Source organism: Choloepus didactylus, assembly GCF_015220235.1.
Source record: "Choloepus didactylus isolate mChoDid1 chromosome 23 unlocalized genomic scaffold, mChoDid1.pri SUPER_23_unloc7, whole genome shotgun sequence".
NCBI lineage: Eukaryota > Metazoa > Chordata > Mammalia > Pilosa > Megalonychidae > Choloepus > Choloepus didactylus.
The window spans coordinates 444,141-467,956 of NW_023637601.1; the positions used below are offsets into that span (position 1 = coordinate 444,141).

A 23,816-nucleotide genomic window follows, 5' to 3' on the forward strand; every position below is an offset into this window, starting at 1 on the left:
GATATGGGCTCAGAACTGGGCCCCAGTCTCCACCAGGCAACCCCACAGGTGTGTGGGCTCCAAGCTGGACCCCATGCCTATACCTGTCTACTCTGTGGGGTTATGGGCCCTGAGCTGGGCCCCAGCCTCCACCTCTCTAGCCCAAGGGTATATGAGCTCCTTGCTTTGCCACCTGCCTCAACCTGTCTACACTGTTGGGGTATGGGCTCAGAGCTGGACACTAGCCTCTACCTGTGTTCCCCAAAGTATATGGGCTCCAAACTGGGCCACATTTTCCACCTTCTACACTGTGGGGATTTGGGTTGTGAGTTGGCCCCAGCCTCCACCTGTCTGCCCCTCATGTATATGGGTTCCAATCTGGGCCCCATGCCTCCACCCATCTACAATGTGTGGATATGGGATCCAACCCAGGCCCAGCCTATATCCAACTGCACTGTGGGAATATGGGCTCTGAGCTGGGCCTCAGCATCCAGCCATCTACTGCACAGGTATATGAGCTCCAAGCTGGGTTGTACGCATCCACCTGTCTACACCACAGTTATTTGAGCTCTGAGCCAGGCTCCAGGCTTGACCTGTTTGCACCACAATCGTATGGGCCACAAGTCAGTCTCTAGCCTCACCTATCAACCCTACAGTTATATGGATTCCAAGGTGGGCCCAAGCCCCCAACATCTACATTCATGGGATATGGGCTCTGAGATGGGCCACAGCCTCCACCCATCTACCCCATGGGAATATGGGCTCCAAGTCTGACCCCAGCATCCACCTGTCTTCATTGAGGAAACTGGGCCCTGACCTGGGTCCCAGCCTCCATCTGTCTATATTAGAGGTATGTGGGTACCAAGCTGGGCATCAGCTTCCACCTGTAAGTCCTTCAGGTACATGGGCTTGAAGCTGGGCCCTACCTTCACCTGTCTACACCACAGGTATATGTGCCCTAAGTGGAACCCAAGTCTGCTCCTGTCTACTCCATAGGTATATGGGATCCAAGCCAGTCCCTAGGCTCCATCTGTCTACACTGTGGGTATATGGGCTCTAAGCTGGGTCCACCCTTTACCTGTCTACCCCACAGGTACATGGGCTCCAAACTGGGTGCCAGCCTAAAACAATCTGCAGTGTGGGTCTAGGAGCTCTGAACTGGGCCTAACTTCCACCTGTCTATGCCATAGTTATATGGGTTCCAAGCTGGGCCCCAGCCTTCACCTGTCTACACAAGAGGTATATGAACTCAAAGCTGGGCCCCAATGTACATCCATCTACACTGTGGGGGTACAGACTCTGTGCCGGGCTCAAGCCTCCACCTATCTACCCCACAGATGTCTGTACTCCAAGCTAGGCCTCATGCTTCCTGCTGTCTACACAACAGTTATTTGGGCTCTGAGCCTGTCCCCAGCCTCCACATGTCTGCATCATACATATATGGGGTCCAAACCAAGCCCCACACCACCACTGGTCTTCACTGTGGGGATACGGCTCCGAGCTACACCTTAGCCTCCACATCTCTACCCAACATGTATATGGGACCAAAGCTGGACCCTAGCCCCCATCAGTGTTCATTGCATGAATATGAGCTCCAAGCCACACTCCAGATTATACCTGTCTACACCACAGGTATATGAACTTGAAGATGGGCCCCAGCCAATGCCTGTCTACACTTTTGGGCTGTGTTCTCTGAGCCAGGCCCCAGCCCCCAACCATCTTTACCACATGTATTTGGGTTCCAAGCTGGTCCCCATCCTCCACCCATCCACACCACATTTATTTTTGCTCTGAACCAGGCTTCAGCATCAGCCTAACTTTGCCACAGTTTTATGGTTTCCAAGCCCAGTCTTCACCAGTCTACACTGTGGGTTTGTGGTTCTGAGCCAGACACCAGCCACCACCCACCCACCCCACAGGTATTTGCACTCCAAGCTGAGCCCTGCCTCATCCTGTCTACCCCACAGAAAAATGGGTTCCAAGATGGATCCCAGCCTCCAACTGTCTACACCACAGGCACATGGGCTCTAAGCCTGGCCCTAGCCTCCACCTTCTACATTGCATGAAAATGGGCACCTTGCTGTGCCCCAGCCTCCACCAGTCTACATTGTAGGGATATGGGCTTCAAGCTGTGCCTCATTTTCCACCTGTCTACACAGTGGGGATTTGGGCTCTGTGCAGGGACCCCAGCCTTCACCTGTCTACACCCCAGTTTATGGGCTCCAAGTGCAAACCCATGCCTCCATCCATCAACATTGTGTGGATAAGGGCACTGAGACAGGCCCCAGCCTTCACCTTTCTAGGCCACAGTTACATGGGTTCAAAGCTGATCCACAGTGTCCACATGTCTACACCACAGTTATATGAGCAATGAGCCTGCCCCATGTCCCCACCCATCTACCTTGTGGGGATAGAGGCTCCAACTGTGTCTTGCCTCCACGCTTCTAGAGTGTGAGTATATGGGCTCTGAGCCAGCCCCCAGCCTCTATCTGTCTCTACCAAAGGTATATGGGCTCCAAGCTGGGCCCCAGCCTCCACCTGTCTACACCAGAGTTATATGAGCTCTGAACTGGGCCCCTGGCTCCATCTCTCTGTCCCAGAGGGATAAGGGCTCCAATCTGGGCTTCAGACTCCAGATGTCTACCCGACATGTATACGGGTTCCAAGGTGGGCCCCATGCCTCCACTTGTCTACACAGTCTGGATTAGGATCTGAGCTGGGACCCAGCTTGAACCACTATGGGAATATAGGCTCTGAGCTGGGCTCTGGTCACAAGCCATCTACTCTACATGTATATGGGCTCCAATCTGGGCCCAGCCTCCACCCATCTACACTATGGAGGTGTGTGTCCAAGCCTGGCCCCAGCCTCCATTTGTTACCCCACATTTATATGTGCTCCAAACTGGACCCCGGCCTCCAACTCTACCCCATAGGTATACAGGCTACAACATGGACCCCAGCCTTCACCTGCCTAACCACAGGTATAAGGGCTCCAGGATGGGCTCCCTGCAGGAGAGGGGAGTTTCCCACATGGCCAGGGCAGCCCAGGGTGCTGTGCTGCTCAGATTCCTTTCCAGCCTGCAGCATGGGCTGGGGCCTCTCCCCTGCTGAATGGCTTTGTCACCTGATGTGTCCTCTTTCAGGGTGACCCTGATGTGTCTCCACATTTCTACCAGACCCCCAAACTCCAGAAAAAAATCAAACAGCAAAAGACAAGTGGGCTGCACATATCTATTCCTGGCACCCTCTGTGGCATGGTCCCCTGGAGATCAGGATCAGGGGAGGGTGGCATGTGCTGCGGAGTCAGCTGTACCCTGTGGCAGAGGCCACATTCTGTGATGCCCCTGGTGACCAGGCATGGGCCTGTCCTCTTCTTGATGGCAAGGAAACCCCAGGACAGCAGGCAGGGCTGGGTGAAACCCCAGCCTCCACCTCTTGCAGGAGAAGCAGCTGGGTGTGGGGTTCAGGGTGGGGGCCTGCTGCCTGTGTGGAGGGTGGGCTGGGAGCCTGTGCCAGCCCCTGTGCCCACATCTGCGATCGCCTAGTTCATGCTTGGTTTTAACCTTTTATAGGTGTGTATGTTTGTGACTGTGTGTGTGTGTGTGTGTGTAGTATACACTCTGCTTGATGCTCCCAAACCCACTCCCCAATGGTTAGGAAGGGTGGAGTTTCTAAGTCTCTAAGCCCAGGGGGCCACTGGGAGCATCACCTGGACCAGGAAAGCTTCTGGCCATTGAGTTGTTGGAGAGAAGCTGCCCTCCTTGCAGGGAACAGTAGGAAAAGGCAGAGATTCGGGTGACTGTTCAGAGTCGAGTTCAGGAGGTAAAGGGGGTTACCTGCTCTGTGCAATCCTGTAGCCATGACTGGGTGGCCATGGAGTTCTTGACATGTGGCTCCTTCCAACTGAGATGTGCAGAGAGTGTAAAACATGCATGGGATTTCCAAGAGTTAGTGAGACAAAAAATGAATGTAGAATGAATATTGAATTAACTTCTGCATTGATAACACCTTAAAATGATAAAATTTTCGATATAATGGGCACACCAAGGTCAAAATATACAAAATAGCACACTGTGGAGTTGCCCACTTCTCTCCACAGCACCCAGCTCTTCTCCCCCAGTGGCTGTGGCAGCCCCAGATGTCCACGTTCCAGCTGCGTCCAGGCAGGTTCAGCTCATACACAGAGGCCCTAACACTGTTCTGGGCTGTGCCCCTTAGGCTCCTTCTGGACAAATGCAATTTTTTTAATTCTAATTTTGAAAGGTTATAACTCAGGAAGCTGCACTGATAGTATGGAGGGCCCCTCCCCCTACCTTCCCTCAGTGTTAATTCCAATGGCGTAATTAGTTGTACAAGGGAAATACTCCCTTCTGGGTTGGGATCCTTCACACACATCTGTGAGGAGCATGTGCCAGCCTCTACCCTGCCCTGGTGCCCTCAGCTGGGTGGTGCAGCCAGTGCCCTGGGTCCTCCCACCCTGGTGCTGACACCCTGGTCCCAGTAATCCTCAGTCTTGGTCTCACCAGTGCCCCACCCAGTTCCACCCTTGTCCCCCTGATTCCTGGGTCCCACCCCCCTCGGGCTCACCCTGTACCCCTGGCCCCCACCCTCACCCACCCTGTCACCCTGAAGCTGCAGTCCTCTTGTTCTCTGCAGTCTGCACAGCCTCACCTGCCTGGAAGGGCAGAGGGTGCACCCTCCTCAGCCACTCAAGTAGCCATGGTCCCCTCAGCATCACCTGCCATCCCATCATGCTCCATCATCATTGCCTTGTAGGGGATGCCAGGCCTGGGGTCCACATGCTGTTCATGGGAGAATTGCTGAGGACTGTTGATGGGGTGAAAGATGCCAAGTCCTCTTCTGTGTGTTTCTCATCCCCCTGCTTCCAGCCAAATCCACCTGTGCAGAGAGAAACAAAGTCATGCCTCCCCCCCTTTCTGGATTGCTACATTCCAACACTCAGGGTTTGGCAAGAACTGGCCTGGAAGCTGGTGCACAGGCACAGAAGAGAGGGAGGGGTGGTCCCTGATGCCATGTGCACATGCGGGGGTCCTTCTCCACACAGGCCCCTGTGCACAGGTGCAAGCTGTCCTGCTCTCTGCCCCTCTGCAATGCCGAGTCCCTGCCTATTGTCAACCTTGGGGCCTGGGCTCCCAGGAAGGCAGCTGGGAGCCCTGGGCTGGCCCCTGGCCTGTCTCCTTCCTGACTCCCACAGGCTGGGCCACTCAGAATTCCTCTTTCCACACCTTAGTCATCTGTGGCCCCCTGGAGCTCAGCACCCTCCCCCTCATCACCCCACACAGCAGGATCTGCTCCCCATCCAGTTCAGCCCCACAGGACCTCCAGCCTGGCTCTTCTCTGGGAGGGGAGGGGTGTCTCCAGCCAGCAGACAGGATGGCTACAATGTCCCTGTGCATCTCCTGGACCCCTGCTGTGGAATGGACACACTGGAGGACTGACTGTCACCTCCTCCATCGGATGCCTCCAAGATTGGGCAGCACAAAAGGTCCTCAAGCTAGCAAGCACCTGGTAGAGGACTTGGTGAAGCTTTATGCATTTCCTGTGAGATTGGGTTGGGTGATCAGGTGGCTTTACCAGCTCTGAGCCCAGGGCCTTGCATGCACACCCCACAGCTTGTACCCACAGCATGGGCTGCTTCCCAGCATCAACACAGGCACAGTTGAAAGTAGAGGGCTGTGGAAGTCACCTGCCTGAAGGTGGACAGTGAGAACATGGATGGGGAGAAACTCTGTCCTGGGTGGTCTGACCCCAGGCTTTATCAGGGCTGCATCTGCTGACTTGGGACATCTTGATCCCACAGGAGCAGAGTCATATAAGGTGGGGGGGGGGCAGGGACATGCTTGAGCACCTCCCTGTGCTGGTGCCATGCTCAGGAGTGGGACACAGAGGCACCGGATAAAGCCAGGGTGACCCTGTGCCCCTCCTGGGGAAGGGCAGGCAGGAATCTGATGAGCACACACCAGCATCACCCCGGGTGTGATGAGGACACAGAGGAGGAAGCTGTGGGAGGTGGGGGGTGTGTCCTAGTGCTGGGGCCAGGGAGGAAATGACAGAGACACGAATGACAGCAGGGCTGGCCAGGGGGTATGAACACCCAGTTCCCAGAACTGGAAAAATGTCATGGTGGCTGAGGAGGAGGGATCTTGGCAAGTGTGAGGGGGTGAGGAGCCCCTTCCCGGGAGCCCAGCAGAGCTTTCCCTGGAATGGCAGTGATGGGGCGGCTGCTTCTCCCTGTCAGATCCTCTGTGGAAACCCTGCAGAGCCCCTCTGCTAAAAGTTCATCACATTATCACTGCAGGGGGTCAGGGAGCCAGGGAGACATTGCCCCCTTAGCCTGGCCTGCAGACCCCAGTGAACTCCTGCTGTTAGGGGGAAGGCATTGAGGCAGGAGCTGCTTTCACACCCCCGGAGTGCTCCCAGCCCAGCCCAGGAGGCATGAGTGTGACTGGTCCAGACATGCATTTCCTGAGCGCAAGGCCCCTCCTGGTGTGGGAGCCTCCCCAGCACCCACCTCTGCACTGGGCTCTCCCCTCCCCTGCACTGGGGTCTCCCCTGCCCTGAAGTTCTCAGTCCACAGACCCAGTGTCAGAGCCTGAAGCTCCACCAGCAAAGGGAGTGGGGGCAGCACTGGCAGGTGAGGGGTGAGCATGTTCCCCATGGAGACCCCAGACCCACCTGCAGTGAGTTGGTCATGGCTTTGGGCAGGGGCAGGACTCTGGGCTAAACCGCACCATGGTACTGGGAGTCCCCCTCCCTGCCCCATCCCAGAGCCCTCCGGGTCCCTGAGGAAACGTGGTGGTGGCAGCTCCCCAGGCTGCCCACAGTCACCTCAGGTGAGGCCCGAGTGCTGGTCACCACCCCCAACCCAGTGGCCACATCCAGGACAGACTGAGGGAGGCGGGGGCTGCACGGAGGGAGGATGGTGGTGGGGAAGGTCCCCTGGGCAGGGGATCAGCAGGGCACAAGCAGGGGGCTGGGGGGTGGAGGGCGCTGACGTCACGGGGGAGGGGAAGGTGACCTCATGGGGAGAGAAGGTGGTGATGTCACAAGAAGCAAGCTGAGTTCCGCCAGCTGATTGGTGGGTGGGTTTGGGGGCGGGGCCTGGACACACAGCAGTTGCCAGGGCCTGAGGCTGAGCAGAAAGGCTGAGTGAGCTGAGATGGCGCCACTGCTGCTGCTCCTGCTCCTTCTGGCTGACCTGCTCAGGTCAGTGGAGGGGTCCTCCCTCGCAAACACATCCCATACCAGGAACCCCACCCAAACAGGGAGGTCCCCCTGGATGGCATCCTCCTTCACTCCCCATTTTGGACCAGGGAATATGCCAACCTGCACTTGATGTCCCATGGACCACCTCCTGCCTGGGGAAACCCAGTTCCAACCATCCACCTTTGAGTCTCTGATGAGCCACCAAGAGCCTTGGACCCACATTCGATGTCCCTGGGTAGATCAGCCACCTGCACAACCCCTGTCCCAACGATCCAGCTTCAAGCCCACAGTGATCCACCAGCACAAAGATTTTTTTTTTTGGAAACTAAATCCATTTTTCAGCCTGTTGTTTAAAAGCTCTGTAAATTTTGTTGAAGGAAAGTAAGAAATTTGGGACTTTGTCTTATCCTTTCAGCATCCCTCTCCATATCTTAGTTCATTGTCTTGAATGGGGGAGTATTAATATGACCGACCACTGTTCTGTCCAAAATTAGCCTGCCTGGAAGTTCTTTGACTATTGTCCTGAATCATATCTTGTACTCTATTCACTTCTTTCTTAGGACACCTGAATTATCTTTGTCTACCTCAATAACTAGATCTCCACTGACTTATCTGCATGAGGTTGTATTTTCTTCATAAACTTCAACCAAACATATTGCAACAGATCAAATGCAGAATTAGATCAGAGTCCAATTGCCTTTATTAAAGCAGAGATTAAAGATATTTGCTGTAATTTATAATGATGCCTCACTTCATAAACTTTTTTGTAATTTTGGGAAATGATGGATTTCATAAAAATGTTATTTATATTTAGATGTGATGGTCTAGTGTCATTATTCATAATTTAATTGTTAAGTAAGTATTTTAATTTTTCAGTTCTAATTAATACATTAAATATTTAAAGCTATAACTCCCATAAACAAATATTTGGGGGGTGTTATAGTTAGGGTTCTCTAGGAAAACAAAATCAACAATAGCTAGCTATAAATGTAAGCAATATAAATATAAGACATATAAGAATATAAATACAAAAATTATAAAAGTATCTCATGCAAATATGGGTGTGCACAAATCGAAATTCCATAGGGCAGGCAGCAAACTGGCAACTCCAAAGATGTTTGATGAACTCCTCAGGCAGCAACCTGCAACTTTGATGAACTTGTTCAATGAACTCCTCAGGAATGAACTGTCAAATTTGATGAACTCCTCAGGAAATGCTTCACTGGTTAGCCAAAGAAGAAATGAAGGTCCTCTATCTATCTCACTTAAAAGTTTTCAACTGATTGGATTAAATCCAATCACTCATTGTGGAAGACACACCTTTTCTTGATGTAATCAGTCACAGCTGCAGCCAATTGATTGATGATTTAATAAATTAGTCTTCTGGTTTATTAACCAGCCACAAACATCCTCACAGCAGTGGTTAGGCCAGTGCTTGCTTGACCAGATACCTGTGTACCATCACCTGGCCAAGTTGCCACATGAACCTAACCATCACAGGGGTCTCTATCATTTTTAAGGATATTAATGGTAATGAAACCAGAATTTTTAGGTCAACTGGCCTAGGAATGTAGCTCACAAAAAATAAAAACAGCAGTTTTCCCTGAGTGGTCAGAAGTTTGGTAAAGATACTTTCTTCTTATGTTGTTATCTTGTTATTGAGTGTTGGGCAGACCCCCTAACCCAACCTGGGATATGACACCAGGAATGTTTAGCACCCTGCAACAGGGCTATATCTCTCTACTATTCTCAGCATGTTTCCTGAAGTTTTGTATCTAAATCAGTCACACATGTAAATATTCCTTTCTATCTTTTCCTTGGTAAATATCTGTTCCCTTATTTCTCTTTTGATGTCTCATTTTGTGGGCATCCCTTCAAAAATAGTATTTGATATCAAGGGTTATGTCAGCAACATGCAGAGCTCTTCAGCTAGGTAAGGAGTATAGAGAAATCCAAGGCAAATGTAAAACCTGAACCTGGTTCTTACAGGAGGATGAGGGGCTCAGGAAGAATCTTTCCTTGGGGGCCTCTCCAAGGTGAAACCCAGGAGTTCCACCCCTGGCTCCAAACCAGGCCCACACCCCCAGCCTGCTGGCCTCTGAACTGGTCGTCTGCTCTGCCACTTCATTACTGTGGTCTTTGTCTGGACAGTGATGCTGCATCTGAGAACCTGGCTTAGAAGCTAGAGGAATAACATCCACAGAGGTCTAGAAAGGTAAGAGATGCCCTCGTAGCTTCTGAACAGAGAGCAGAGGTCCCCTGTCTCTGTAACTGAAATTTCCTCCCCAGCGCCCCTAGACCTCACATTGAACAACTACTGAGGTGACCTTGACATCCTGCCCACCCTTTTTTGAAGTCCACAGATCTTAAGTTCTTGGAAGAGTGGTGTGGGCAGAGATGCTGAAAGATTGTCCTCAGGAGTTTCTCACCCCCAAATTCTGTAACTCCCCACATTTCTATTAGGGTCAGGTAGGGGTGCATTTCCCCATTCCTTGAATGACCCAAAGTCCATATTAAGTATTTTGATGCCACATCTCTCTTAAGAATCTCCCTCAGGCCAAGTTGAGGATGGAAGAGATGCTTCCATGGAAGTAGCTGAGCTCAGAGCCCAGGTTTCCATTTTCTCTCTGCGTTTGGAGAGAACTGGACAGAGGACAAACCCAGTGTCCTCCTCTGTGCAGACAATGATGCCCATCTGATGAGAGACCCTGGCAGGGAGACCTAGGCCAGTGGGATTTAGCCCCATTTACATAACCCCAGAGCAGAGCCAGCCAGGGGGAGTCACTTAGATTTTCCCCTCTCCAGAGTGCGCACTCCATGGGCTTCTCCTCAAGTTTTGCTCTTCCAAGGCCTTTTAAAAATTTTACACTTATTTTACACTTATTTAAAGGGGGGGCAAGGGAAACACCTGATTATTTGTTCATAAACATTTCACATCTCTTTCCATTCATAACAGTGGACTTACATGTATGTAACAAAATATTACATTTAAACATTCTGGAAATTGTTCTTTATTTCACAAGTTGTTCTCCTCATAACTATACACTGTTCATTTTTACACTTTCTGGAAAAGATTCAACTTTAAATAGTAAAAAGTATTTTTCAAGTTATATTTAAAAGTTTTATTTTTTAACTTGCTTAATGTTAAGACATTTCCCACTTGGGTGCAACATCTCTTCTCTCTCCAGCTTTCTTATATAATTTTCCAAAACAGACATCTTCTTGAGACATATTTCATAATTTAAAAATTATAATAAATCGACAATGTTTCTTGTTGAGGGATCTCATCTGAAATTATTTATTCTCACAATTTCACCTGGGACTGTGACAGGGTAGGCAGGTGGCTTTCTTGACATTAGCCCAGGTTTTTCTTCCATAATTATTAATTAAGATACTAATCAGTTGACTTTAAGATAAGGAGATTATCCGGGTAGCCTTAATTTAACTCCATTACCATTTTAAGGCAGAATGTTCTCCAGCTGATAGTAGAAGGGAAGTCCGATTCCACACAAAAGGAGAGCAGTCTTTAGGGGCTGAGAGCAAACTCCAGCCAGGAAATAGTCCATAATAAGGACTGTCATATAATGATGAACCTTATTATATAGTGAGTAGTCAGGCTGACTGGGTCAATACAGTGTGATCCCATGAGCTCTTGAAAGCAGGGATGTTTGTCCAGCTGTCTGCAGAAAGACACAGCAGAGAGAAAAGGGTGAGAGGGTCAAAGGCAAGAGGTACATGGTCTGCATTGCTGGAGGACCCCATGGAAAGCAGTGGTGAAAGTGGTGGAAGCAGGCAGCCTCTCGAGTCAGGAATGGGCCACCTCAGTCCTGCAATCACAGGGAACCAAAGTCAGCCGGTGACCTGAACCAGCTGGGAAGAGGAAGTTCCCCTGGGGCCTCCAGGTAAGGCTACATTCAGCTGACACCTTGATTTTGACCTTGCCATGCTTTGAGCACTAGAGCCAGTGGAACCTCCCTGTATTCCAAAATCAGATTCACAAAAATGATAGATAACAAATGAGTGTGTTTTCAAGCCAGTGTGTTTGTGTAATTTGTACAATAGAAATAAAATATAATCTATGACTGTAAAACATGTTTTAAAATGAACAAAATAAATGCAATAAAGTTTCTGAAGACACTGGCATCAGGCAACACCATACAGTGTTCCCATAGTAGTGGGGGGAAATGAGATGAGGATTGCTTTGATTTTAATTTTAAAGCCATTTTTAAGCTTCATGAAAAGACTACAATTTCTCAACCTACTGAGTGGGGAAGGGGTGTCCAGCTGATGGACTTGGGAGCAAAGCTCTTGGCACCTCCACCCTGACCTGGGCTCCCCTATTCCTCATGCTCCTTGCTCACTGGGGAGGTGAGACACCCCATTATTGTTTCATGGGTGCCCCCTTCCTTGACTCCCCCACTGGCTCACCTAGAGACTTCACCTGAAATCACAGTTTTCCTTTTCTAATTCAGGTCCTGTGCTCCATCTGCCCTGTCTCAGCCTCCCTCAGTGTCCAGGGCTCTGGGACAGGCAGTCACCATCTCCTGTGCCAGGAGCAGCAGCAACATTTTGACTTGTAACCAGGTGTCCAGATACCAAGAGCACACGGGCACAGCCCCCAACCACTCATTTATGATGTCAGCAAACAGCCCTCAGGGATCCCTGGTGGCTTCTCTGGCTCCAAGTCTGGGAACAGGGCCTCCCTGAGCATGTCAGGGCTCCAGCCTGAGGACAAGTGGATTATCACTATTTGTCCTGGGAGAGCAACAGCATTCACACACAGTGGTCCAACCAAGTTCATGGGGAAGGAAGAGGAAAACCTCCCCAGAACTCAGGGTCTCAGGGCTTCACACCATCCATGGGGCCAGTGATTCCTTCCTGCTGTCCATTGTGCTCTTCACCCCAGACTGCAGGTGCTTCAGCAAAGGGTCCCCCACACCTGCTGTCTCTCCTCAGATGACATGGGGAGTATCACTTGGCTCCCAGGGGACCTGGGTTAGAAAAACAAAAGTGACCCAGTGATCCATGTGTTAGTTTTCCATTGCTGTGTAATGACTCCCACAAGCAGATGCCTGCGAACACCTCCCTGTATTAGGTCCCGGATTGCCTGGGCCAGGGGCCTGGGCCCCGCTTGGCTGCCCCTCTCTGCTCAGGGACTCACCAAGGGGTGAATCTAGGCCCTGGGGCAACTGCAGCATCCTCAGGGGGCCCAACTGAGGAAGAATCTGCAGGGCTGCCTCGGGGTTGTCTCCATGGGGCATTCACAGCAGGGGCCTCTGCTTCCTCCTCAGCCTGCTCAGGAGTCTCATAAAACAGCCGAATTTAGAGAGAGACATCCCAGGACCTTTGCTGTATTTCATTGTTTAGAAAAAAGTCTCAGCTTCTTTCCAGATTTGAGAGGAGGGGTGCATCTCCCACAGCCTGTGAACAAGGACTGTATGTTTGTGTTGGTTTGTTTTGATTTCAAATTCAAATCCATTTTTAAGCCTCCTGTGAAAAGACCCTGCACATTTTTTAAAACAGTTTTATTGTGAAATTTAACATATATAACCTAATAGTAGTAAACGTCAAAGTACGATTTAATACAACTTCAGAGTGTTGTAGGTTCCAGCTCCGCAGTTTCAATTCTTTCCTTGTGAAATATAAAATATATACAGAAAAGTAATAACTTTCAAAGCACAATTTAATGGGTAGGTATAGAGCAAATTTCAAAGAATGTTTTGGGTTACATTTCCACCATTTCAGTTACTTCCTTCTAGCTATTCTAATACCCAACATCTAAAAAAAATTACACAAAGATTCAGTATTCATAATCCTTTGTTAAATCTCACCTTGTCTGTTGCTACCCCTTCCTCTGGTTTAATCACTTTCTCATACTTCTGGGGTGTCAAGGCAGTGACCACCCTAACTTGTCCCCTGGGCAGGGAATCAGCTGGGCAGCCCAAGGGGGCCAGTGGGGATGGAGGGCGCTGACGTCATGGGGGGAGGGGAAGGTGACCTCACGGGGAGAGAAGGCGGTGATGTCACAAGAACCAGGCTGAGTTCCCCCAGCTGATTGGTGGGTGGGTTTGGGGGCGGGGCCTGGATCCAAGGCAGTTGCCAGGGCCTGAGGCTGAGCAGAAAGGCTGAGTGAGCCGAGATGGCGCCGCTGCTGCTGCTCCTGCTCCTTCTGGCCGACCTGCTCAGGTCAGGTGAGGGGTCCTCCCTCGCACACACACCCCATAACAGGAACCCCACCCAAACAATGGGGATCCCCTGGATGGCATTCCTCTTTGCTCTTTTTGGGCCAGGGAATCCACAGACCTGCACTCGATACCCCATGTACCCCCTCCTGCTTAGGGAACCCTGTTCCAACCATCCACCGTTGAGCCCTGCTGATCCACCAGCAGTCATGGACCTGTACTTGACGTCACTTGGAAGAGCTTCCACCTGCACAACCCCTGTCCCAAATGTCCAGCTTTGAGTCCCTGATGATCCACCAGCAGCTGGAACCCACATTTGCTGACCCTTGGAGCACCTCCCACCTGTGGAACTCCTGTCCCAACCATCCAACTCAGAGCCACCGCTGATCCACCAGCAGTCGTGGACCCACACTCGATGCACTTTGGATGACATCTCACCTGCAGAACTCCTGTCCCAACTGTCCACTTTCAAGTCCCTGCTGATCCACTAGAAGTTGTGGAACCACACTCACTGCCCCTTGGATGAACTCCAGTGTGCAAAACTCCTGTCTGAACTGTCCACCCTTCAGCCCCCACTGACCCACTGGCAGCCACGGACACACACTCAGCAAACCTTGGATCACCTCCCACCTGAGGAACTCCTTTGCCAGTCATCTAACTTAGAGCCCCCACTGATCCACCAGCACTCATGGATCTACATCTGATGCCCCTTGGATGACCTCTCACCAGCAGAACTCCTGTCTCAACTGGGTCTGGCCCCAAGCCTTGGCTCCCATGGCACTGCCAGCCCTTCTGTGCCCCCTGACAAGGTCTCCATCTCTTCCAGGCCTGGAGCTCGTGAGGCAGCCATGTCACTGCTGTGTGACTGGGCTGGCCTGGCCGTGCCCGAGCATGGGGTTGGGACCACTCCATGCCACTACACCTGGCCAGGAGCTGCTGGGCCCCCAATCCTGTTCTTTTCTGGTCTCCCTGGACTCTGGGAACCCCCCACTGCCTTCTCGTTGGCCTCCATCCTTCCTGGTGTCCTTGGCTACTTTGCCTTTTCTTCATCCCAGCTGTGCCCAGAGCCACCTGCTGACCCCTTCTCTTCTCAACCTGCACTCACATCCCAGGTGCTAGTGCCCCTCCTCCAGGCCATCTGCAAATCCTGCCAGGACCACCTCAAAGTTGTAGAACAGATCTAACCCCCCTTTCACTGCCTCCACATCACATACAGGGGCATCTCTGCCTGTGCTACCAAAAAACCTGAACTGGCCATCCTACCTTCATCCTCACACCCTGGAGCCTGTTCCTCCAAGGCCACCAGGTAGTCCCACTCTTGCCCAGTGGGCCATGGCAGCTGTGGGCAGGAGTGCCAGCTGCCATGCATCACCCTCTGTGGAGCAGAGGCTGTTGGCTCTGCACCCCTGTCCCCCACCTGCCAAGCTTCTGGTGCCTCCCTCCGGCCCACCTGTCAGCACAAGACTGGAGGGGATGGGCCACCATGAAAGCCAGGGTGCTGGCCCTTGCTCCCCCGGCCCCAGCTCCTTCCCTGGGCTTCTCACCCTGTCCTTTGCTAATTCAGTGAACAGGGTGGTGTGAGCCCCTCTCTTTGGCCTGGTGTTTCACAAACTCTGGGATGACTTGTCTAGTCACCAGCTCAGGGTGACCATGGACACCATGAGTGTGACCCCGGTGGTTGCCAGCATGGCATCTCATGGAAAATCTGCTCTGCCTTTCTGTGGGGAAGGCCCTGTGGGCAGGGGGCAAGCTGCCCATCCATCACATGAATCAATTACTGTTTGCTTTGGGCAGACTGGTCCTCAGAGAACTGAAGTGCAAATGCATGCCTGTGCTAATGGTGATACTCATGTCCCACAGCCTCTGCTTTGCTGCAAGAGGGGGTCAGGCCCAAAGCTTTGGGGATGCTGGGCTCCCTTCCAGGCCTGGTTCCATGACACTGTGGCTCTCCCTCCCCTGGACCATGGTGGAGGCTGTAATGTTAGCCTGCAGGGCCCTGGGTCCTGGGCAATGCTGGACTTGCTCTGCTGCCCTGAGCCCCCATGGCTGGCTAGCCCCTGTGAGGCCAAGACCTGGCTCCAAGCATCCTCTGTGAATCTAGATTCAGCCACCTAGCCAAGTTGACACATGAACCCAACCATCACAGGGCCTAATGGTCTTCTTGTATATTCTTCACAAGGTTTTTCACTTTTAGAGAGCAGAGATGCTAAACTTTCTTTTGTCCCATATTCCCATTTCTTGGTTCTATTCTCTTTTGCTTTGGGTATGTCAGTAGGAACTGAACTTTTGAATGTCCTTAAAGGGTGCCCTTTATTGATAGTTTAGCCAAGTATAAAATTCTAGATTCATTATCTGTTTCCATTAGTACTTATAGACACTGCTCTGTTTTCTTGCAGCCAAGACTGATAGGTAAAAGCCCAGTGTCAGTGTATTTCTCACTTCATAGAATATAATTTATGTGGTGTTGATGTACATTTTACTCTGGAAAACTTTTGTCCTATTGCTTAGGTCTTGATCTGTCCATTAGACATTTTTCAGAAAGTGGTGGGTCCCTATAATCTAAAGATATGTGTTCTGTTCTTTGACTATTTCCTCCTCTCTGTTGTCCTTTTCCTCTCCTTTAGAATTTCTGATAAATGGAATTTGGACAACCTGGATATACCCTTCAGGCCTCAACTTTTCTCTCCTTTCTCATCTCTTTTTCCATTTTCTGTCCATTCTAGGATTCTTCTTTGACTTTATTTTCCCCAGCCTGGTTTTGTGTCATGTTCATTTTACTCTTCAGCTCCTCCCCTAAACCTTAAAATTGTTTTTTCATATTAATTTCTAAAAACTCCTTCTTGTTCTGTGCTTTTCCTTTTTATCACATTACACTGGTTTTCTTGTACTGGTTCCACATTCACTCAAATCTCATTGTAGACGATTCTACTTCTAATTATTGTTAATGCTATAATGATTTTACTTTTCCCTAAATTATTTCTGTCCCCTCAGGATCCAGTGTAGAGTATATTTGTCCAGGGCCCTCCCTATCATGGCTCTGGCTTTCTACAAATATCTGGTGCTGCTGTCTGTCAGATTATGTGTGTATAAGGACAGTTGGGCAGGTGGGTAACAATTATGGGTTACCTTGGGCACGCTGTAGACCTGCAGGCTTCCCGCTTGACTGGGAGGGATGATGGAAGGTTCTGTGCCTTGGGTGGGGCATGTGGACTGATGGGCCCCCTGGAGTGGCTTAGGAGCTGGTGGGCAAGGAGGTGCCCCACCTCTGCCAACTGTGGCAGCTTTACCCTGGGGAAAAAGGTTCCACTCCCAGGGGCACATGATCTGTCTTTTGACTTTTGTGTCCAGGTGGCTGTGCACAGCCAAGGGCCTCCAACTCTGCCCTGCTCAGCTTCTCTCCCTGACTCTGGCCTCCTTCCCATAGCAGGGGGCTCTCAGCCATTTTTTGTGCCATGGGCTCCTTGGTAGTCTGGTAGAGCCTAGGGGGCCGATTGTGGAGTAAAATAAAAATATAAAAGATTACTAAGAAAACCAGTTGTCTTGAAATACAGTTATCAAATTTAAAAAAGCATTTTGATATAATGCTGTTTGCTTCTTTATTAAAACCTTAAAAAGGTCTAGTGGCAGGACTAAGAGGGACAGTAATTTGGAGTAACATTGAATATAAACATGCTGAGAAATGCACAACAGCTGGGATGGGCTATGAAAATACCTGCAATTTCTGCTGGTGACAGTCACAGTTACAGCTAAACTTTTGTGGCTTATTGCCTACATGTGTCATTGAAGGTAAGTGCACATTTGGGTAGACACATGCGAGAAACACCCATTTTCCCCCCCCACCTTGGCGGATGCACCGCAGCCCTCCCTGCCTTCCAACGGCATTTCTCTAAAGGCTTTGGCCTGAGCTGCAGTTGCCAGACAGCCACTGTCTGCAGCAGGGAGAAGCAGGAGCCAACTCACCCAGCGACTGTGAACAGGCTCTTCCCCCAGAGCCGTCCTGCCTGGAGACCCCGGCCGGGCCTTTGGGTGCACTGCATTGGGAGGGCCTCTGGTGGCTGCACAGGTTGCTGATGGCCATCCTTCCGGATTCCCAACACCATTATGGTTGGGATGTTTTGAGAAATGTCTTTGTTGTCATTTCAAGTAGACCCTGGGCATCTCCTCTGAGGTCTGTGTGGGTTTTTTTCCATCTGGGGGACCTTGGCTGCCACTTGAACTGTCTTTCTGATGGCACAGAGAGCCTCCCAGGCCTGCAGGGCCCCTCTGGGTGCCAGGCCCATGGCTTTCCATGTCCTTGGGTGTCTCCTTGGAGGGTAGAAGCACCACGTGCCTGTGCTCCCAGAGGGCATTGGGCCTGCGGGAGGCTCAGAGGTCTTCCTGTTCCACCTGCAGAAAATAAAATCTTGAGTCATGTTTCTCTTTAGGAACTCACTAACTCTTTTCTTTAACACTCTTTACAAAAGGATCTTCCAAATTGTTAATTGTTAAAAGACTCCCTGGTGGGGCTGGGGGAGGTGGGAGGAGGCATAACTGCTTTGGGTGCATGGGGTTTTATTTTGTGTAGTGAAAATATTTTGGAATTCAGTAGAGGTGGCAGTTGCACAACATTGTGATCCTACTAAATGACACCAAAACACGGGCTTTAAAATTGTTGACTTTATATTATTTGAATTTCCCCTTGATTAAAAAGAAAATTCCCCTGTTGAATTTAGAATATTTTTCAATTTTCAAAATGCCAAATGCTGTTCTTCTTGCCAGGAACATGGCTAACATTTGAGGTGGGCTTGTTCACCTGGTGGAGGCCCCAGTGGGGTCTGGGCATGTGTATGGTGAGGGGCACCCCCACATGGCCCCTGAGTCTCCAAAGTGGGTGGGGCTCCAGGAAAGGGGTGGAGACAGCACTCTTGGGGAAGGTCAGCTTTTGAACCTCTGCAGGGCAGTTTCCTGAGGTTGGTGCCTGTCAGGCTTTCCTGTACATGTCTCAGCAGGAAGGACGAGCAGCTTACAGGAAGTGGGGTGCACAAGAGGAGAGGGTTGGCCCCGCATTCTTTTTTTGGAATGTGATTTTATTGAAATATATTCACATACCATACAATCATCCAAAGTGTACAACTGTTCAGTTTTCTCATATAGTTGTGCATTCAAAACCACAATAAATTTTTGAACATTTTCATTACTCCAAAAAATAAAAGTGAAAATAAGAATAAAAATAAAAGAGAACACTCAAAGCATCCTATAACCCTCCTCCCCTCCATTTTACTTTTAAAAAATTTTTTTAAATTGAAACATATTCACATACCATACAATCATCCAAAGTGTAAAACAACTGTTCAGAGTATCATCATATAGTTGTGCATTCATCACCACAATTTTTGAAATTTTCATTACTCCAAAAAATAAAAATAATTTTAAAAATAAAAGTAAAAAGAACACCAAAAATGTCCCATACCCTCCTCCCCTTTATTACTCATTTACTTTTTGTCCCCATTTCTCTACTCATTTTTCCATACACTGGGTAAAGGGAGTGTGAGCCATAAGGTTCTCACAATCACAAGGTCACACCATGTCAGCTACATAGTTATATGAGCACCTTCAAAAATCAAGGATACTGGATTGCATTTCAACAGCTTCAGATATTTCCTTCAAACTATTCTAATAAACTAAAAACTGAAAAACGTTATCTATATAACACATAAAATTTATCTCCAGAATGACTTCTCAACTCCATTTGAAATCTCTCAGCCACTGAAACTTTGTTTCAATTCTATTCCCCCTTTTGGTCCAGAAGGCTTTCTCAATCACATAGTGTAGGGTCCAGGCTCATCCCTGGGAGTCATGTTCCACATTGCCAGGGAGATTTATACCCCTGGGTGTCATGACCCACATAGTGGGGAGGGCAATGAGTTTACCTGCTGAGTTGGCTTAGAGACAGACAGACCACATCTGAGCAATAAAAGAGGGCCTCTGGGCATGACTCTTAGGCACAGTTATAAGTAGGCTTAGCCTCTCCTTTGCTACAGTAACAAGCTTTACAAGGGCAAACCTCAAGATTGAGGGCTTGGCCTACTAAGCTGGTGGTGCCCAATGCTTGTAAGAATATCAGGAATTCCCCAGATGGGGAAGTTTTGTATTTCCACATTTTTTCCACAGTCCCTCAAGGGGGCTTTGCAAATACTTTTTATTCTCTGCCCAAATTACTCTGGGTTGTATTGGGGCTTATCACTAACCTGTACAAACAAGGTCTCCCTCTCTAGTCAAGATTCCATGTAATTATGGCATTTGAGTAAACTGGCCATACAAGTTAAATTATATAGTGTGCTATAGAAAATATAGGTTTTGCACCATATAACCATCTCTTCCTTTGGTCCCACACAGAAGTCAATGCTTCAAAACATGGTTAATATCATCCTCTACCCCTGAATTTGATCTACCCCAATCTCAACCAAGTCCATTTCATTTATATCTCCAATTGAGGTCTGATCTCCTTTTCAGCCTCTTTAGCAGTTGATTCACGGGGCAATGCTGACACTCCCAGCTGCTGAACTCTTGCTCTGAGTTCCAGGTGCCACACAGACACCCAAAGCTCCAGGGACTGACCATGTCACACACAAACATGTCAGAATCTCAAAATTCAGAAATAACTGTTAAAACTCATGAATAAATTTGACTGCTGTAAGAGCTTACAATCTAGGAACCTTTATATAAGCCTTCCACTTCTAGCCCATGCTCCCAGATTCAATTCTCAGAGTTTACACATTGTTATTAGTCCATTTTAGTGAGGCATTATAATGTTTGTCTTTTCATTTCTGGTTTATTTAACTCAATCTGCTGTCCTCATGGTCCATTCACTTTGTTGCATACCTCATAACTTTATTTCTTATTGCTGCTCCCTCATGCAAAAACATTCTTATGTTTGTACATTTAATCACACTCATTGACCACTCTAGGCTTCACTAAATTATACATTCCCAGTCTTTATCTTCTGTCTTTCCTTCTAATGTCATACAGACCCCTAACCTTCCTCTTTCAATGATATTCACAGTTGTTTGTTCAGTGCACTTAGAATGTTGTGCTCCTATCACCCAGTATTGTGCTATCCATTTCTAGATCTACACAATCAATCCTTGAGAACATTCTATACTCCTTCAACATCAAAAGTCTGATCTCTACCCTCTTTCTAATTCCTGATACCTTCATTTCCACACTCTTCTCCAAACCTCTTTCTCCTGCCTTTTCCCATCTGTCTGTACAACTCCCTTTAGTATTTCCTGTACAGGAAGTCTCCCGTTCAGAAGCTCTCTCAGTGTCTGTTTATCTATAGATATTTTTAAACTCTCCCTCATTTCTGAAGGACAGTTTGGCTAGATATAGGATTCTTGGTTGGCAGTTTTTCTCTTTCAGTGTCTTGAATATGTCATGCTATTGCCTTCTCCTCTCTTATGTTTTCTGCTGAGAGATCTGCACTTAGTCATATAGAGCTTCCCTTGTATGTGATGGATTGCTTTTCTTTTGCTGCTTTCAGAATCCTCTCTTTGTCTTTGACATTTAAAAATCTGTTGAGTATCTTGGAGTAGGTCTATTTGGAACAATTCTGTTTGGGGTGTGCTGTGCTTGGCCCAGCATTCTTGTCTCAAAGGCATCTTCTGGGGTGAGGGGCTGCCAGCAGCAGGCACAGATCTCCACCCTTTGTGGCAGGGCCCAGCAGAGACAGGCAGGGGCCCCGAGCTGAGTTCTGCCCTCCAGGGGTTACCTGACTTGGTATCCATCACCTTGGCTCTCCGAGCCTCCATTTCCCCAAATGTACTTGATCCAGCTGAGCCAGAGAGCCCTTGTGGTTCTGGCTCCCTCCCCTTCCTGGCTCACAGTAGGTGCTCAGGAAGCATCTGTGAGTGAAGAAAGCAACCTTGGGGCAAATCACAGGGGCTGCCCTCCAGGCCAACTCCAGCGACCTCTCAGCCACCCCACCCCAACCAGCCAAGGACACAGCTGCAGTCCCTGGCTTGCCTCCTGACACCCATTCCACACTCTTTGCTGGGCATTTGGGAGCCACGTTTGAATCTGAATTTGAAGTTCAACCAGTGCAGAAATGTCTTGAGGCTCCCACCAGGGTCCCTGTGCTGGGTTCTAGGGTGACCCTCTGAGTGACACAACAATGCCCCCTGCCCTGAGCCCGGACTGGGAGGAAACCGGGTTAGAGACAGAAAGCTGCCCTTTCCCCAGTGGCAGGAGGGAGCCAGCTGCAGGAAGGTGCCCACTTGTGGCACTTGGGGCAGGAGGCGGGAATGTGCCCAGGGAGCCACGCGCTGGGGAGCCAGGCAGCTGGCCTGAGGGATGTGGCACTTTGGGGCCAGGAGGTGGGCGTGTGCGGGCCCCTGCCTGAGTGTGTTTCCAGGCCCCTGTGCCTGTTTCAGAACCCTGGGCTCTCCCTCCCGAGTCCAGCTAGCCCTGAGCCCTCGGCACAGCAGCCAGCTCCAGGGCCCCGGTGCTCCCGCCTCTCCGGATCCCTGGGGTGAGGCAGGGGAAAGAGGCTCCCCGACCACTCAGGGGTTCCGAGGCACACGCAGCCATCATTGCCGCAGGCTCTGCAGGGAAGCCCCCGCGCGACTAGGTGGAGGCCGACCCGCAGGCTTCAGCTGGACCCACGGGCGCATCAGGCGGGAACGCTGCAGGGCTCCGGTTCCCCCGGATCCCCTCTGAGGTTCGGACGATGCACAGACGCCGCGGGGACGGGGCCGGGGCCGGAGCCGGGGCCGAGCCTTCACCGCCGGCCCTGGCAGCCCGGAGTGGCCGCAACTGCATCGCGCTCCAGGGCCGCCGCTTTCCCAGATGTCTGGGCCACCCGAGCGCGCCGGCGTCTGCCAGGCCGGGGCAACGGGGCCCGCGGGAGGCCGGCGCGTCATTGCCTGGAGCCTGGCCCTAGGCGGCAGCAGCGCGGCAGCCCCCTAATTCCCTGCTGGAGAGAGCGCGGGAGGCGGTGGTAGAGCTGGAGCGATCGATGTGATCCCGCGCGGCGGAACGGCTGCGCAGTCCGGCCGGGGCTTTCGGGGCTGGCCGGCGCGCTGCTCCGGGGACGCCGGGCCGATTCATGGGGCCACCCGGCCGCCCCCAACCCCCGCGCCCCGCAGCCTGCCATGGTGGCGGAGCGAGCAGCTCTGTGCTGCCGCGGCCCGAGATATTTTTTAAATCTCGGTCCCGGCACCGCCCCTTCCCGGTACCGCCCCCATCCCTCCTTGTATCCTTAAAGACACCGATGGCCTCCTGGAGTGGCGCCTCCAGTCGCGGCGCCGGCGGCGGCAGCAGTGGCGACTGCTTCCCTCGGCCAGCCCCAGCCCGTGGTCCCCGCGCCCCTCTGGCACTCGGCCGGCTCGGGGTCCGGGTGCGGGAGCCCTGGCCCTCCTGCGTCGAGCCGCGAGCCCCGTCCCAAGCCGAAGCCGCCATCCCCGAGCCCGTCCCCTGCACCAGCGCTCCACGCCCGCCGGGCCGGGCTTCGCGGGAGCCGGCGGCGAGGCCTGCGCGCCCGCACCCCGCTCCCCAAGTTGCGCTTCCCCGGGAGCAGGGCTAGGCCGCCGGGCCCGCGCAACGTTGGTTCTCTCCCTTCTCTGGGCCGTCCAAGCGCGGGGCTCCCGGGTCCCGGTGCTTGGGACTTCGGTTGCGGGCGCGTAGGGTGTCGGCGAGACCCATGCGGCTGGAGGGGCTCTTCGGCCTAGAGACCCCCGCACTGAGTTCGGGGCACAGAGCGCTCTCGCAAGAGGCTGCAGGGACCCCGGCACCCGAGCGCACTCTCGGGAACTTCCAAGCCCTGGAGTCCCCACTCCGCGTCCCCAGCGCCTCCTTAGCCTGAAGGGCCGGCGCTGGAAGGCTGAGACAGGAGGCGCCCGCCGCCTGTGGTCGGCCAGTGCTCCCTGCTTGTAGCCAAATGTCGGCCGGGTGCCCCGCGCGCTCTAGCCACGCCAACGCTGGCAGGTTGGCAGTGAAAGCCCAGCATGGAGAGGGCTGGTGCAGCCAGTGCCTGGAGCCTGATCTCATTAGCTCCGGTTCCTACAAAGGGCTTTGCCACTTCAGCTGCTTCTCTCCCTGATTGAGGATGCTGGGGGAGGTTCAAAGGCAGAGGGGATTTCAGGAGACCTGTGCTCTCTAATCCTATACCCAGACCAGGTGCAAGCCTTACCCTACTCACATCATGGGGATATGCGCTCCCAACAGGGCCCCAGCCTCCACCCACCTACCCCACAGTATATGGGCTCTGAGGCAGGCCCCAGGCCTCCACCCAACTACATTGCGGGAATATGGGCTCCAAATCAGGTGCCAGCGACCACCTGTCTTCACTGTGGGGATATAGGCTCCAAGCTGGGCCCCAGCCTACATCCATCTACACTGTTGGAATATGGGCTCCAAGCCGGGCTACAGCCTCGCCCCATCTAACCCACA

General features: G+C 51.4%; 1 long non-coding RNA gene across 1 annotated transcript in view; it reads right to left on the reverse strand.

Moving 5' to 3' along the window:
- Window positions 1-10,240: 10,240 nt before the first annotated feature.
- The window catches only part of LOC119525109, a 35,973-nt gene continuing 22,397 nt past the window's right edge, over window positions 10,241-23,816 (reverse strand). The window contains exon 3 of the long non-coding RNA XR_005214924.1: window positions 10,241-10,886. This is a non-coding gene — a long non-coding RNA (uncharacterized LOC119525109). The remainder of the gene's footprint in view (window positions 10,887-23,816) is intronic.